The following is a 13,055-nucleotide window of genomic DNA, read 5'->3' on the forward strand; positions in this document are numbered from 1 at the left end:
ACAAGGCCGCTGAAGCCGCTCCAACGGAGCCCGTCATCACGCGTCCGTCACGCTCGGTGGCCGGAAGCAGAATCGCGCTAACCGATTGCGCCACGGAGGCGGCCGTGCTGCACCTTCCGCCCCATGCACGCACTACAGAAAACATATCAGTATGAATAAATAGAAAGAGGTGAAGCTGCGCCACCGGGAGGAATCGAACATCCAACATTTCGGTTAACAGCCGAACACGCTAACCGATTGCGCCACGGAGGCGGCAGCGGTGCACGTTCCTCCGCATGCACACACCACAGCAAACATATCAGTATGAATAAATAAAAAAGACAAGCTTCGCCACCGGGAGGAATCGAACCTCAAACCTTTCGGTTAACAGCCGAACGCGCTAACCGATTGCGCCACGGAGGCGGCTGCGGTGCACGTTCCTCCGCATGCACACACCACAGCAAACATATCAGTATGAATAAATAAAAAAGACAAGCTTCGCCACCGGTAGAAATCGAACCTCCAACCTTTCGGTTAACAGCCGAATGCGCTAACCGATTGCGCCACTTTTTTTCTTTATTGCCTTTTTACAGCACAAACCAAGAACACATTCAAATTGTTGGAATCGCACCGCAGACACGAGTTGTTGGGGTCTCGGTGCTGACGCCCGTTATTGCCAATGGGTCGCAAGCCCCAAGGGTAGCGTTGGCCTGGCGGCCTGGGGCACTGGAAGCATCCGAAGGTCCCGGCAAAGCATGAGAAGACTGGTAACAGAACAACTTGTTTATTCTAACATAGCAAAAGAGCGGCCGGTCAGGTCGACCGGAGTGGAGAGACGGGAGAGCACGTAACTCAATAGTACAAATCGGAGCCTCTCTCTTGGCGTCCGGGGGCAGCTGCTCTTATACTCCCGGCGTCGCGGTCCAAAAGGGAAGGAGGGAAGGTCACGGGATGAAGGTCACGGGACGGCGCAGCAGGAGCCCACGACGGCGCGAACTGTCGGGCCGAGAGACCTGCTGAACCGAGTGTAGTGACGCATCGCCAACCTTCACCCACACGACGGCGTGAACAGTTGAGCCGAGAGACGTCCAGGCTCCTCATTCGGGGAACTCCGCTCCCCGGCTGCCGCGCTTTGACAAGCGAGGGCACACACACACACACGCACACACGAAGACACGTGGCACTGAAACACGCCTGGACACGCTTGGCGGGTAGGCGTTGCGGCGGCGTCGAACAGGCCAAAATGTCCGCCGTTTTGAACAAAGCCCCGGCGTCCGTTGCATCCGCGCCGGCATTACCGCGCGTTGTAGGCGAAACGTAACAGACCGCCCCGCCGGGGGAAGGAGATCCCGATGGTCAGGGGACTGCATCCGCTGTCCGGAGGGATGTCGCTCGATGATGCTCATAACCGAAGTTGGGCGTCCTTGGCGTTTCTTGAGCGCAGCGCACAGAGAAGGCCTCGTTCTCACGTTCAGGTGCACACAGGACACTGCAAAGTGACTTCGGGAGAGTTGACATTTTTGTTCTCGTTTCCGGCAAGCGTTAGAACCACGCCTGAAAGTCAACCGCTCAGTCAGCAAGCACGGCACAACCCTCACTAAGCCCTGCCAGGCTCTTTCCCCTTTTATACTGCTGCCTAGTTCCTTACAGTAGTTTAGCAGCACTCAGAACGCGTCCATAAATCGGAAAAATTGCACTAAAAAGCACATCATCACTTTGAAACACTACACAAAAGCAATAAGTTAAAAAAAAAAATCCTGCCTCAGGAAGAAAAACATCAGTAACAAGCAATTTTGAGGCTGATTCCCACGTTAGGGGCTTCGACTTAAGCCATCGGCGTTACCGTTGAGACTCCCCTTTTTGTAACGCACCTCAAAGGAATATTGTTGCAAAGCGAGGCTCCAGCGCAGGAGGCGGCCATTTTTGGGAGAGATGGTCTGCAGCCATTGGAGAGGGCAGTGATCCGTTTCAATGATAAACCTCGAGCCAGCTAGGTAACATGACAATTTCTGAACGGCCCACACGATACACGCACACTCTTTCTCGGTGGCGCTATACGCCTGCTCACGACTCGTCAGCTTACGACTAGCATACAGGACGGAGTGTTCTACTTCTCCATTTTCCCGTTGGCACAGTACAACGCCCATGCCTCGCTCACTAGCATCACACTGAACAACGAACCCTTTTGTGTAGTCGGGCGATCGTAGCACAGGCTGGCTTGTTAGGGCGCTCTTTAGGGCGCTAAAAGCTCTTTCCTTTGTCTCGTCCCAGACGACTGTTTGCGGCTCTGTCTTTCTTAGAGCATCCGTCAAGGGAGCCGCGATATCAGAGTACCTGGGGATGTACCTCTGATAGTAGCCGGCGACACCTAAGAACGACCGAATATCGGTCTTCGTACGCGGTTGCGGGAAGTCTCGCACAGCGGCCACCTTTATTTCAGAGGGGCGGCGACGACCCCGACCAATCACGTGTCCGAGGTAGACAACCTCGGCCTGTGCTAACTGGCACTTGGGAGCCTTGACTGTCAAGCCCGCATCGCGCAGGCGGGTTAGCACTGCCCGCAAGTGCGCCATATGCTCAGGCCAGGATGCGGAGAATATCGCTACGTCGTCTAGATACGGTAAAGCGAATTCTTGCTGTCCCCGCAAAACTTTATCCATGAGGCTTGAAAAGCAGTATGGCGCGTTCTTCAAACCAAAACTCAAAACTTTAGGACGGAATGTCCCCATTGGTGAAATGAACGCCGCATACCTACTAGCCTCTTCTGTAAGTGGAACCTGCCAATAACCCCTGACAAGATCTAGGGTGGAAATAAACTGAGCGCTACTCACTCTCTCAAGGCGCTCCTCGATGTTAGGGATCGGATAAATTTGATCCTTAGTGATGGAATTAAGCCTGCGGTAGTCGACGCAAGGACGAGGTTCCTTGCCCGGTACCTCAACTAAAATCAAAGGGGAGGTATAATCACTCTCACCCGCTTCAATAACACCGAGCTGTAGCATTTTCTTTACCTCAGCCTCCATAATATCGCTCTGGCGGGGTGACACCCGGTACGCCTTGGATCGTACTGGCTCTGGGGAGGTAAGTTCTATGTCATGAGTAAGGACAGAAGTCCTACCAGGCCTCTCAGAGAACAGACCTTGAAACTCTTGTAAGAGCTGGTGTAGTTCTGTTTTCTGCTCAGGCGACAGCGATGCTTTACTTATTAAGTCACTAATGACTTGATCGGTGTCTTTCCTGTTCGTCACTGAGCCTAGTCCCGGAAGCTCGACCGGAAGCTCTTCTAACTTTCCCGCATCGGGAATTTCCTCTCCAGTATCTGGTGCCCTTAACGCTACAGGCTCAATTTTATCCCGTTCGGGCGTGCTCCGAATACCAGCTTGCTGCGCCTCTGACCCTTTCTCATCGTTCAACAACGTCGGCCCCGCAACTACCGCCTTTGCAGCGAGCTCCCGAACCTTCGATCTGGTTAAGGCCTGAACGCTAGCCTCACCAAACAAAAGCCCCTTCTCGCGCAGGAGGTGATCGGACCTGTTTGAAAATAAGTACGGGTACTGGGGGGGCAGCATAGATGACACTGCGGCCTCCGTCTCAAGTGCTCCGAAAGGTCCTTCAATAAGCACTTTTGCTACCGGCAGACACACGCTATGAGCTTCCACTGCTTGCTTGATCCATGCGCACTCGCCCGTGAACATATCGGGTTCTACGTAAGAGGGATGAACTACATCCATCGTAGCTGCGGTATCGCGAAGCACTCGGCACTCTTTCCCGTTCACGAGGAGGTCTCGCATGTAAGGCTCGAGAAGCTTCATGTTCTCGTCAGTGCTGCATATAGACAAAAACACGACTTGTGTTTTTGTTTCTGGACACTGCGCCGAAAAGTGACCCGGCTTCTGGCACGTATAACAAACGCGCGCTTGCCTCATCTCGAACCGCTTTCTGCGTTCGGCTTCGGTTGCCGCCGTCTCCTTACGTTCGGTCGGACTGCTTTCACTCGCATCCGCACTACGTGTATCCCCCTTTGCTCTCATGGGTGTGAACTTCGGCCTCTCAAACTTGGAGCCAAATTCACCCTTTTGACCGTCCTTAGCTCCGCGAGCCCGACGCGTCACAAACTCCTCGGCTAACTCAGCGGCTCTAGCCACCGTACTAACGTCTGGCCTATCCAAGACCCAGTACCGCACGTTCTCAGGTAACCGACTATAAAACTGTTCTAGCCCGAAACACTGCAGAACTTTCTCGTGGTCACCAAACGCTTTCTCTTCTTTGAGCCACTCCTGCATGTTTGACATAAGCCTGTACGCAAACTCTGTATATGACTCACTTTTGCCTTTCTCATTTTCCCGAAACTTCCGACGGAACGCCTCCGCTGACAGCCGGTACTTTTTTAGCAGACTCGATTTCACTTTGTCGAAATCCTCTGCCTCCTCTCTCTCCAAGCGAGCGACTACGTCGGCCGCCTCGCCGGGTAGCAAAGTGAGCAAGCGCTGTGGCCACGTTTCCCGAGAGAACCCCTGCTTCTCGCACGTTCGCTCAAAGTTAACCAGGAACAAACCAATGTCCTCTCCAAGCTTAAACGGCCGCATCAGGTCAGTCATTTTGAACAATACTCGTTCTCCTGCACCGTGTGCCTGACTTCCATTACGAGCGCGTTCCATCTCTAACTCGAGACGCTTCATTTCCAACGCGTGTTGACGGTCGCGCTCTTCTTTTTCTTTCTCTTTTTGTTCTTTAAGTTCACGCTCATCTTTCTCTTTCTGTTCTTTACGTTCGCGCTCATCTTTCTCTTTCTGTTCTTTAAGTTCGCGCTCCTGTTTCTCTTTTTGTTCCTCCCTCTCCTCAATGGTCTCAAGGCATTCCGACAGCTCGTCATCCTCAGCTTCTAACTCAAGAATAGCCCTTAGCAGTTCTGGTTTTCTGAGTTTGTCTGAGACATCCAGACCCAACTCTCTCGCAAGCTCCAGCAATTTCGGTTTGCGCAACGACTTCAAATCCATGGCTGCTCTGAATGCTGCTTTCTCTACTGCCTACTATTGTCTTGCCGCAAACTAACCCGGCAGCAACGACAACCCCAATTACCAGCTCTGTTTCTAACACTAACAAAAGCCTGGCAAAACTCAGAAGAAGAAAGTCCCGCACTCACCAAACCTCGCAGCCAAGAATTCCGCGCAGTCGTTCCGCTGCAGGCAACCAGTCATCACACAGGGCTCGTTGCGCTGCTCCCGGATGGTCGTTGAGCTGCTCAGCATACAGTCAACCGCATCTCTTCGCTGCTGGCCTCCGTTGTCGCGATCTCACCGCTGGCAACCAGATGTTGGAATCGCACCGCAGACACGAGTTGTTGGGGTCTCGGTGCTGACGCCCGTTATTGCCAATGGGTCGCAAGCCCCAAGGGTAGCGTTGGCCTGGCGGCCTGGGGCACTGGAAGCATCCGAAGGTCCCGGCAAAGCATGAGAAGACTGGTAACAGAACAACTTGTTTATTCTAACATAGCAAAAGAGCGGCCGGTCAGGTCGACCGGAGTGGAGAGACGGGAGAGCACGTAACTCAATAGTACAAATCGGAGCCTCTCTCTTGGCGTCCGGGGGCAGCTGCTCTTATACTCCCGGCGTCGCGGTCCAAAAGGGAAGGAGGGAAGGTCACGGGATGAAGGTCACGGGACGGCGCAGCAGGAGCCCACGACGGCGCGAACTGTCGGGCCGAGAGACCTGCTGAACCGAGTGTAGTGACGCATCGCCAACCTTCACCCACACGACGGCGTGAACAGTTGAGCCGAGAGACGTCCAGGCTCCTCATTCGGGGAACTCCGCTCCCCGGCTGCCGCGCTTTGACAAGCGAGGGCACACACACACACACGCACACACGAAGACACGTGGCACTGAAACACGCCTGGACACGCTTGGCGGGTAGGCGTTGCGGCGGCGTCGAACAGGCCAAAATGTCCGCCGTTTTGAACAAAGCCCCGGCGTCCGTTGCATCCGCGCCGGCATTACCGCGCGTTGTAGGCGAAACGTAACAAAATGCTAAAACATGTCAACCACACTTTGGCTAACATGATATATTAAAATCGCTTCAGCTTAACCAAATCATCGAGAATAGCTACCCACTCGGGAGGCTCACTCTGGGCACGATATATATCCCGAATATACGCAACACTTTCGATGAAGTTTATTCTCGCCGGACGGGTATCGACATCTGAGTGTCGCACTGCCATTCTCGTTTTCCAGACTGGAGGCCAAGGAGCATAAACATATCGTACGGAACTCCTCCTTCGTTATCGGTTGGCAAATATCGAATACCAAGAGGTGTAATCGGTAGTTCTTTTTTATGCGTGCGTTGCAAGACATCCCAATGAAATATTGGGTCCCAGCAATCGATGAAAACGTGTTCGAGGGTCTCTGGCGTTTTACAAAGTAAGCAGTTTACTGTCCATGGCACATGTATTCCTTTTTCGTCTAACCATGTTTTAACGGGTAGCGTGTTTGTGTGTAGCTTAAAGAAAAACGTTTATTGAGAGGGTCTAATTGGCATCTTTTTCACCCGTTTGAGTACATCATCTCCTTGGCCTCCCCAGTTTACAGACCTGTACAATGGTATTGGCAACATTGCGTCAACTAAACCTTTATACAGTGTTTTTCTTGTCACGGAGCACAGATATTCCATGGAAAAGCGCGCACGCAACATATGAAGTGAATCAACCACTTCGCGAAGATATCCCCTAATTCTTCCCGCCTTCACATCACTGGTCGTTACAACATATTGCGGCAATGCTTTTCCCAAACGGACTTGAATTACTGTGCGTAGAAAATCATTTCTCTGATCCCGAAAAAAGAGAAAACGCGACACAATTTGTCTGATAAACAAATGCGACAAGCCTAGCCCACCACTGCGGGCTGAACGAAACAAATTGGTTCTGCTTACCCTCTCCCAACTAGAAGCCCATATGAATACGGCAAAAACACGATGCATTTTTTGCACACTTGAACTGCACATTGATAAGACTTGCTTAATATACCACACTTTCGCTACTAAAAAAAGGTTGCACACCGAAGCGCGTCCAAATATTGACAAATTTCGGCCAAGCCAACCCTTTGATTTTTCACTCATTCTACAGCTTCATCCGACCAGTACAGTGCGGTATCATTATAGTGCTCGAACGGCACACCCAAGTACTTAGTTGGCGTTGTTGACCACCGGAAGCTTGCAAAGTGGGCTGGTATAATGTCCCAATGACCGTGCCATATAATACCGATGCTCTTTTCCCAATTGATCTGGGATCCAGATTGTTCACAGTATTTCTTTGCAAGACGTACAGCTTCAAGAACGCTCTCACGATCCTCGCAGAACACTGCGATGTCATCAGCGTATACCAGTACCTTGACTTCAGAAAGCTGTAGCTGAAATCCTCGGACGTTGTCATTGCGTATCAGTGCTAAACAGAAAGGCTCAAGGTACAATGCAAAAAGCAATGGACTTAATGGACACCCTTGTCTAAGGGAAGATCTTAGTGAAAGCTTTTCGCTGAGGGACTTATTAATTATGATCTGTGTCGTGCATTGGTCGTAGGCCAACGCGTCTAGTGAAAACATCACAACACTCGAGAACGCTTCGCGCTACGTGGCTGTTTGTAGTAATAGTGCGGCCTTTTATGCCGCAAGTTTGATGCGGACCGACAAGATTTGTAATGACTGTTTGAAGTCTCTTTGCCAATACCTTCATGAGTATGTTATAATCGGTATTTGTAAGGCTAATTGGCCTGTATGCCATAACCGATAAAAGCGCCTTGTGGTCATCTGTCTTCGGTATTAAAACCATGTGTGCACTTCTGAAAGAAGGTGGCAGTCGCTTATATTTATGTGCCTCTGAGTATACATGTTCCAACACTTGAGCAAGCCCAGGTGCAAATGCCTTATAAAAGGCGGCTGCTAAGCCATCGGGACCCGGTGATTTACCTGCAGGAAGTTCTTCGATCGCGTGTTCTATTTCTCGGACGCTTATCGGTTCCTCGAGACCGGCTTTTACCACGTCATCAACGCGCGGCATAAAATTCACGAAACTTGCTTCAAACTCAGCTCCCACGTGGATTGGGACGCCGAACAACTTGCGATAGTGTTCGGTAAAGGCCTGTTCAATCATATTCGAGTCGGAAGTAACTTCATCCCGATAATTAATCTGTCTTATTTATTTTTTTCTTGCGTACCTCTTTTCATCGGCAATGGCGCGTTTGTTCGCCGTTCCATCAACCCACAGTCATTCCGTCCGTGCCCGAATAACCGCTGCTCTATATTTTTCCGTGTCTATAGCTTCCATCGCACTTTTAACTGTTCTGATTTCTTCACTAAATTTTCCAGGTTCCGCACTGTCCATGAAAATCAGAAAATCGAGTTCCTTCTGGAGCTCATTTGCTTTCATTTCTTCATTGTGTCGTCTGACTGTTTCTACTTCAATTGCAACCATTTTCACGCGAACCTTAAAGTCTTCCCATAGTTCTGCCCAAGGTACACTCATTACTCAACATGCTTTTAATTTCGTGCTTTACATCGTTTATAAATTTGTCATCACTTAGGTGTTTTTCGTTGAATTTCCAAAGTGCCCAATCGAACCGCGGCTTTTTTTGGCTTGGCACCGAGCGCAAACCACACTATACTGTGATCGCTAAAGGACACCGTCTGCACAACATAGTTATCGCACAGAGGCACAAGATCTAACGAGATGTAAGCTCTGTCAAGTCGAGCTTGGCTATCTCGTTGATAGTGTGTAAATTGCGGCTGCAAAGTACTGGCCAAAAGGCGACCAACGTCTTCTAGGTTGTAATCATTTACTAAGGTGTTCAATATCACTGCACTCTTGTCCCGCGGGATTTTACGTTTAGAACGATCTTCTGCATGACACACACAATTAAAGTCACCAAGAAAGATGATGTACTTGTCACAACGAAGGTACTCTTCTAGACTCGAGAAAAACAGACATCTTTCATTGTTATCATTTGGCGCATACACACATATAATCCTCCATTATGCTCCATTAAAAGAAAAATCAAGAACAATAAAACGCCCACTTTCGCTCACAGTAACCATTTCTTCATTTATACCAATACCCCTTCGAACCAAGACAGCGCATCCACCAGACGTGCTGACAGCGTGACATGTGCATATGTTATAATATGTTCTAAAAGGTGTTACCATTTTGTTTGTTTGCTCCTCGCTTTCAACTTTCGTCTCTTGTATAGCTATAATATCAAGTTCATTTTCAACGCATAGTCGGCTAAGCTGGTACTCCCTCCGTCTTGAAGCGAGGCCGCGGACATTAATAGTAGCAACTCGTATTCCCCTCTTCAAATCCATTGTTAATAAGCGTGAAAGGTAGTCACAAAAGAAAACGTATATAATCACACGTAACACTTCTAGGTCTACTTATATTTTGGTCTACAAGTGCTAACCGACAGAGCAGTTGTTTCGCGACACATTGAAGTGCAGTCCACAAAATACCTTGCCTGAGCAGCAGCTGACCTCCCCGCGCCTTCGGTAGCGATGGGCCCTCGCAAGCTCGTGTCTGAGTGCCTTTGCAGGCACAAGTCCCTACGACTTCTTAGGCGCCGGCGCCGCCGGTCTTTTGTCCGGCGGGATATTCGGCGTCGGTCGTAATGACGGCCTGCGCGTTACCACCGATTTTGGCGGCCGTTCCTCGCTGTTCGGTGGGCCAGTTTTCCCGCCGTCGCTTGTTGATTCTTCGTGTGTTCGCTTCCCGACCGCCACACTAGCATTGGTAACGTCCATCGCTTCGTTGTCTGCTGACGCCATAGTCGAGACGGCAGGCGCTTTTTTTGGTCACGGTGTCTTGCTTTTGGAGGTCGACGGCCGAGCCCTTGCTCACAGGTCGCGTAGGCGTTCCTGGCACACCCACCGCTGCGGCAGTCGTTTGCCCCTGCGGTTTCGGTGGTTGTGTCGCTACGACCTTCGCCTCGTTGGCGCTCCCGGCAGAGGCTTCCTCGGCATTCACTTCATCCATAAGAAGTTCAGCGCTTTCATCAGCAACCGTCGGCCCCGTCACGTTTGCGTATGTCCTCACGCAGTGAGACTCGTCATGGTCGTGACGACGACAACGGGCACAGCGCGGGACGCGGCAGTCGCGCCGGATGTGTCCTGTGTTGCGGCAACGAAGGCAGAGCGGTGCTCTTCCAGGAATCACCACGAGAGCTTCCTCACCGGCTATCCGTAACAGATGAGGCACGTCATCCGCCCCCAAGCCCTCCCTCGGCATCAGAGTGACCAGGCGCGTTGACGAACCTTTATCCTGAAGGCCATGCACCCGCAACCGCTCTCTTGCCACATCCGTGACACGGCCGTAAGGCGCCAGGGCTTCACGGATGTCGTCGTCCGGCACGTTGTGCAGCATCCAGTGTAGCTTGAGGTGCAATGCTTGATTTCCAGGGTCGACGACGATGCATGGTCTGTCCTTCACCTTCAAGTCCTTTGCCCGTAGTAGTTCTTTCACTCCATCACAACTTTTGAAAGTCACGGCCCACACATAGCTCATTCGATACGCCCCTAAGGCGACAACGTCAGATAGCAACTTCATGCTTGACAGCATGTCACGGAAATATTAAGCCCGGTATGGCCTTGTACGCATATCAGCATGCAAAAATAAGGTATTCGTAACAAGTCGCCCTGTTGGTAGTTGAGGCAGTAGCACCTGATAATCAGAATCCTCGTCGACAAAAAACCTAGAACCGCGACCCTGCGGGGCCGCTGATGCCGCTCCCACAGAGCTCATGACAGCCACGTCCGTACACTACAGAGGCCGGAAGTGGAATCCCCTAACCGATTGCGCCACGGACACACGGTGCCGCCTCTGGTTAGCTCGCTAGCCGAACGCGCTAAGCGATTGCGCCACGGAGGCGGCGGTGGAGCACGTTCCTCCGCATGCACACACCACAGAAAATATATCAGTACGAATAATTAAAAAAGACAAGCTTCGCCACCGGGAGGAATCGAACCTCCAACCTTTCGGTTAACAACCGAACGCGCTAACCGATTGCGCCACGGAGGCTTTTTTTTTTTTCTTTATTGCCGTCTTGGACGTGTAATACAAAGTAACATATGGTAAAACACTTCAGCCACACTTGGACTGAGGCGAGTGGTGCTAAAATCTTTTCATTTGTGCTAAATCATCAAGCAGTGATATCCGCTCTGGTGGATCAGTCTGAGCCCTGAAACATTCGCGAAGATAAACAACACTTTCGATGAAGTTTTCACGTGTGGAACCTGTATTTATGTCTGCATGTCGCACCTGCATACGCGTTTTCCACAAACTGTGGAGGCCAAGAAGCATAATTAAATCGTAGGGTACTTCTTCACTTTCAACTGGTAAGTACCGGATGCCGTAAGGATTTAAAGGGAGTTCCTTTTTAATCGTCCTCTGAAGGACACCCCAATAAAAAATTGGATCCCAGCATTCTAGGAAAACATGTTCCACTGTCTCGGGCTTCCTGCATAACAAGCAGTTTGTTGTGCATGGCACGAATAGCCCTTTATCATGCAGCCAGGTTTTAACAGGCAGCGTACCGGAGTGCAGTTTAAAAAAAAAAGTTTTAAACCCCAGGTCTAACGGGCACATTCTTAACTCTTTTAAAAATATCTTGCCCTGGGCCTCCAAAGTGTGGCGTCCGATAAATGGGTACCGGCAACATCACGTCAACCAGCGCTTTGTACAGCTTTTTCTTATTAACATAACATAGGTATTCAGGGCTGAAACGTACTTCCAACATCTTGCACGAAAGAACAACCTCGTGCAAGTATCCTCTCACAGCACCACACATGTTATCACAGGAGACTACCCTTCCAGGGAGCAGTCTCTGTAGGCGCACTTGCATAACAGTTCTTAGAAAGGGATCACTTTGATCACGCAAAAACATAAATCGCGAGACCACTTGACGCAAAAAAAGATGCGCCAGGCCAAGGCCCCCGCCTTTAACGGAAACAAACAGGTCAGTTCGGCTGGTTCTTTCCCAGGTGGACGCCCAAATAAAAGCAGCAAAAACACGATGCATTTTTTGAATAGCTGTTCGTGTCGCACACAGCACATTCATTACATACCAGAGCTTCGAAATCAAAAAGACATTACAGATAGAGGCACGGGAAAACATTGATAGCTGTCTTCCTTGCCACGCGACCGCTTTCTCTTTCATTCTCGAAGTTTCTTCTTTCCAGTACGAGCTGGGATCCCGATAACCATCCAGGGGCACTCCTAGATACCGCGTTGGCAAGGTGGACCATCGAAGCCGAGGAAAACTACCCGGTGTTACGTCCCATTCGCCATGCCAAAAACCGGAACTTTTCCCCCAATTGATCTGACTTCCTGTGTGAGCGCAGAACTTTTCGACCACACTCGTGACTTTACAGATGCTCTGTCTATCAGCGCAAAACACCGCTATATCGTCAGCATACGCGAGTACTTTCACGTGCGATGGCTGCAGTCTGTAACCTGAAATTCGGTCAGAGTTGATAATTGCCAGGCATAGCGGCTCTAAATACACTGCAAAAAGCAAGGGGGAAAGCGGGCATCCCTGTCTTACTGAAGAGCGTACAGCAAGTTTGTCAGTGAGATCGCCATTAACTATAATGCGGGTTGTACAGTTCTTGTATGCCATTTTAACGCCCTCTACTATAACGTCGCCTAGTTTGGAATGTTCCAGGATGGAAAAAAGAATTTCGTGGGAGACGCGGTCAAACGCTTTCGCCAAGTCGAGCTGTATCATTGCTATCTGACCGCCAACTGCATCAACACACTCTAATACGCTGCGTGCGACATGTATATTTGTGGCGATGCTACGGCCTTTAATTCCACACGTCTGGTGAGACCCTACCAATTTCGTGATCACAGACTGCAGTCTTTTTGCTAGAACCTTCATAAATACTTTGTAGTCTACGTTGGTGAGACTAATAGGTCGATATGACCCCACCAACAGTCGTTCTTCCGGATCATCAGTCTTGGGAATGAGAACGATGTGGGACGTGTTGAAAGACAATGGAACCTGTTTGCGTTCATAAGCCTCAGTTATCACATGGAGCATGCAC

General features: G+C 50.4%; 3 non-coding genes across 3 annotated transcripts; all 3 read right to left on the bottom strand.

Annotated features, from left to right (window-relative positions):
* Positions 1 to 178: 178 nt before the first annotated feature.
* Positions 179 to 252, bottom strand: TRNAN-GUU (transfer RNA asparagine (anticodon GUU)). Its single transcript has one exon. It is a non-coding gene; the product is annotated as a tRNA-Asn (tRNA).
* Positions 253 to 328: 76 nt separating this feature from the next.
* TRNAN-GUU (transfer RNA asparagine (anticodon GUU)) lies at positions 329 to 402 on the bottom strand. Its single transcript has one exon. It is a non-coding gene; the product is annotated as a tRNA-Asn (tRNA).
* Positions 403 to 10,954: 10,552 nt separating this feature from the next.
* TRNAN-GUU (transfer RNA asparagine (anticodon GUU)) lies at positions 10,955 to 11,028 on the bottom strand. The gene has a single exon. It is a non-coding gene; the product is annotated as a tRNA-Asn (tRNA).
* Between the last annotated feature and the right edge of the window lie 2,027 nt (positions 11,029 to 13,055).

Source organism: Dermacentor andersoni, chromosome 1 (assembly GCF_023375885.2).
Source record: "Dermacentor andersoni chromosome 1, qqDerAnde1_hic_scaffold, whole genome shotgun sequence".
In the NCBI taxonomy this organism is placed as follows: Eukaryota; Metazoa; Arthropoda; class Arachnida; order Ixodida; family Ixodidae; genus Dermacentor; species Dermacentor andersoni.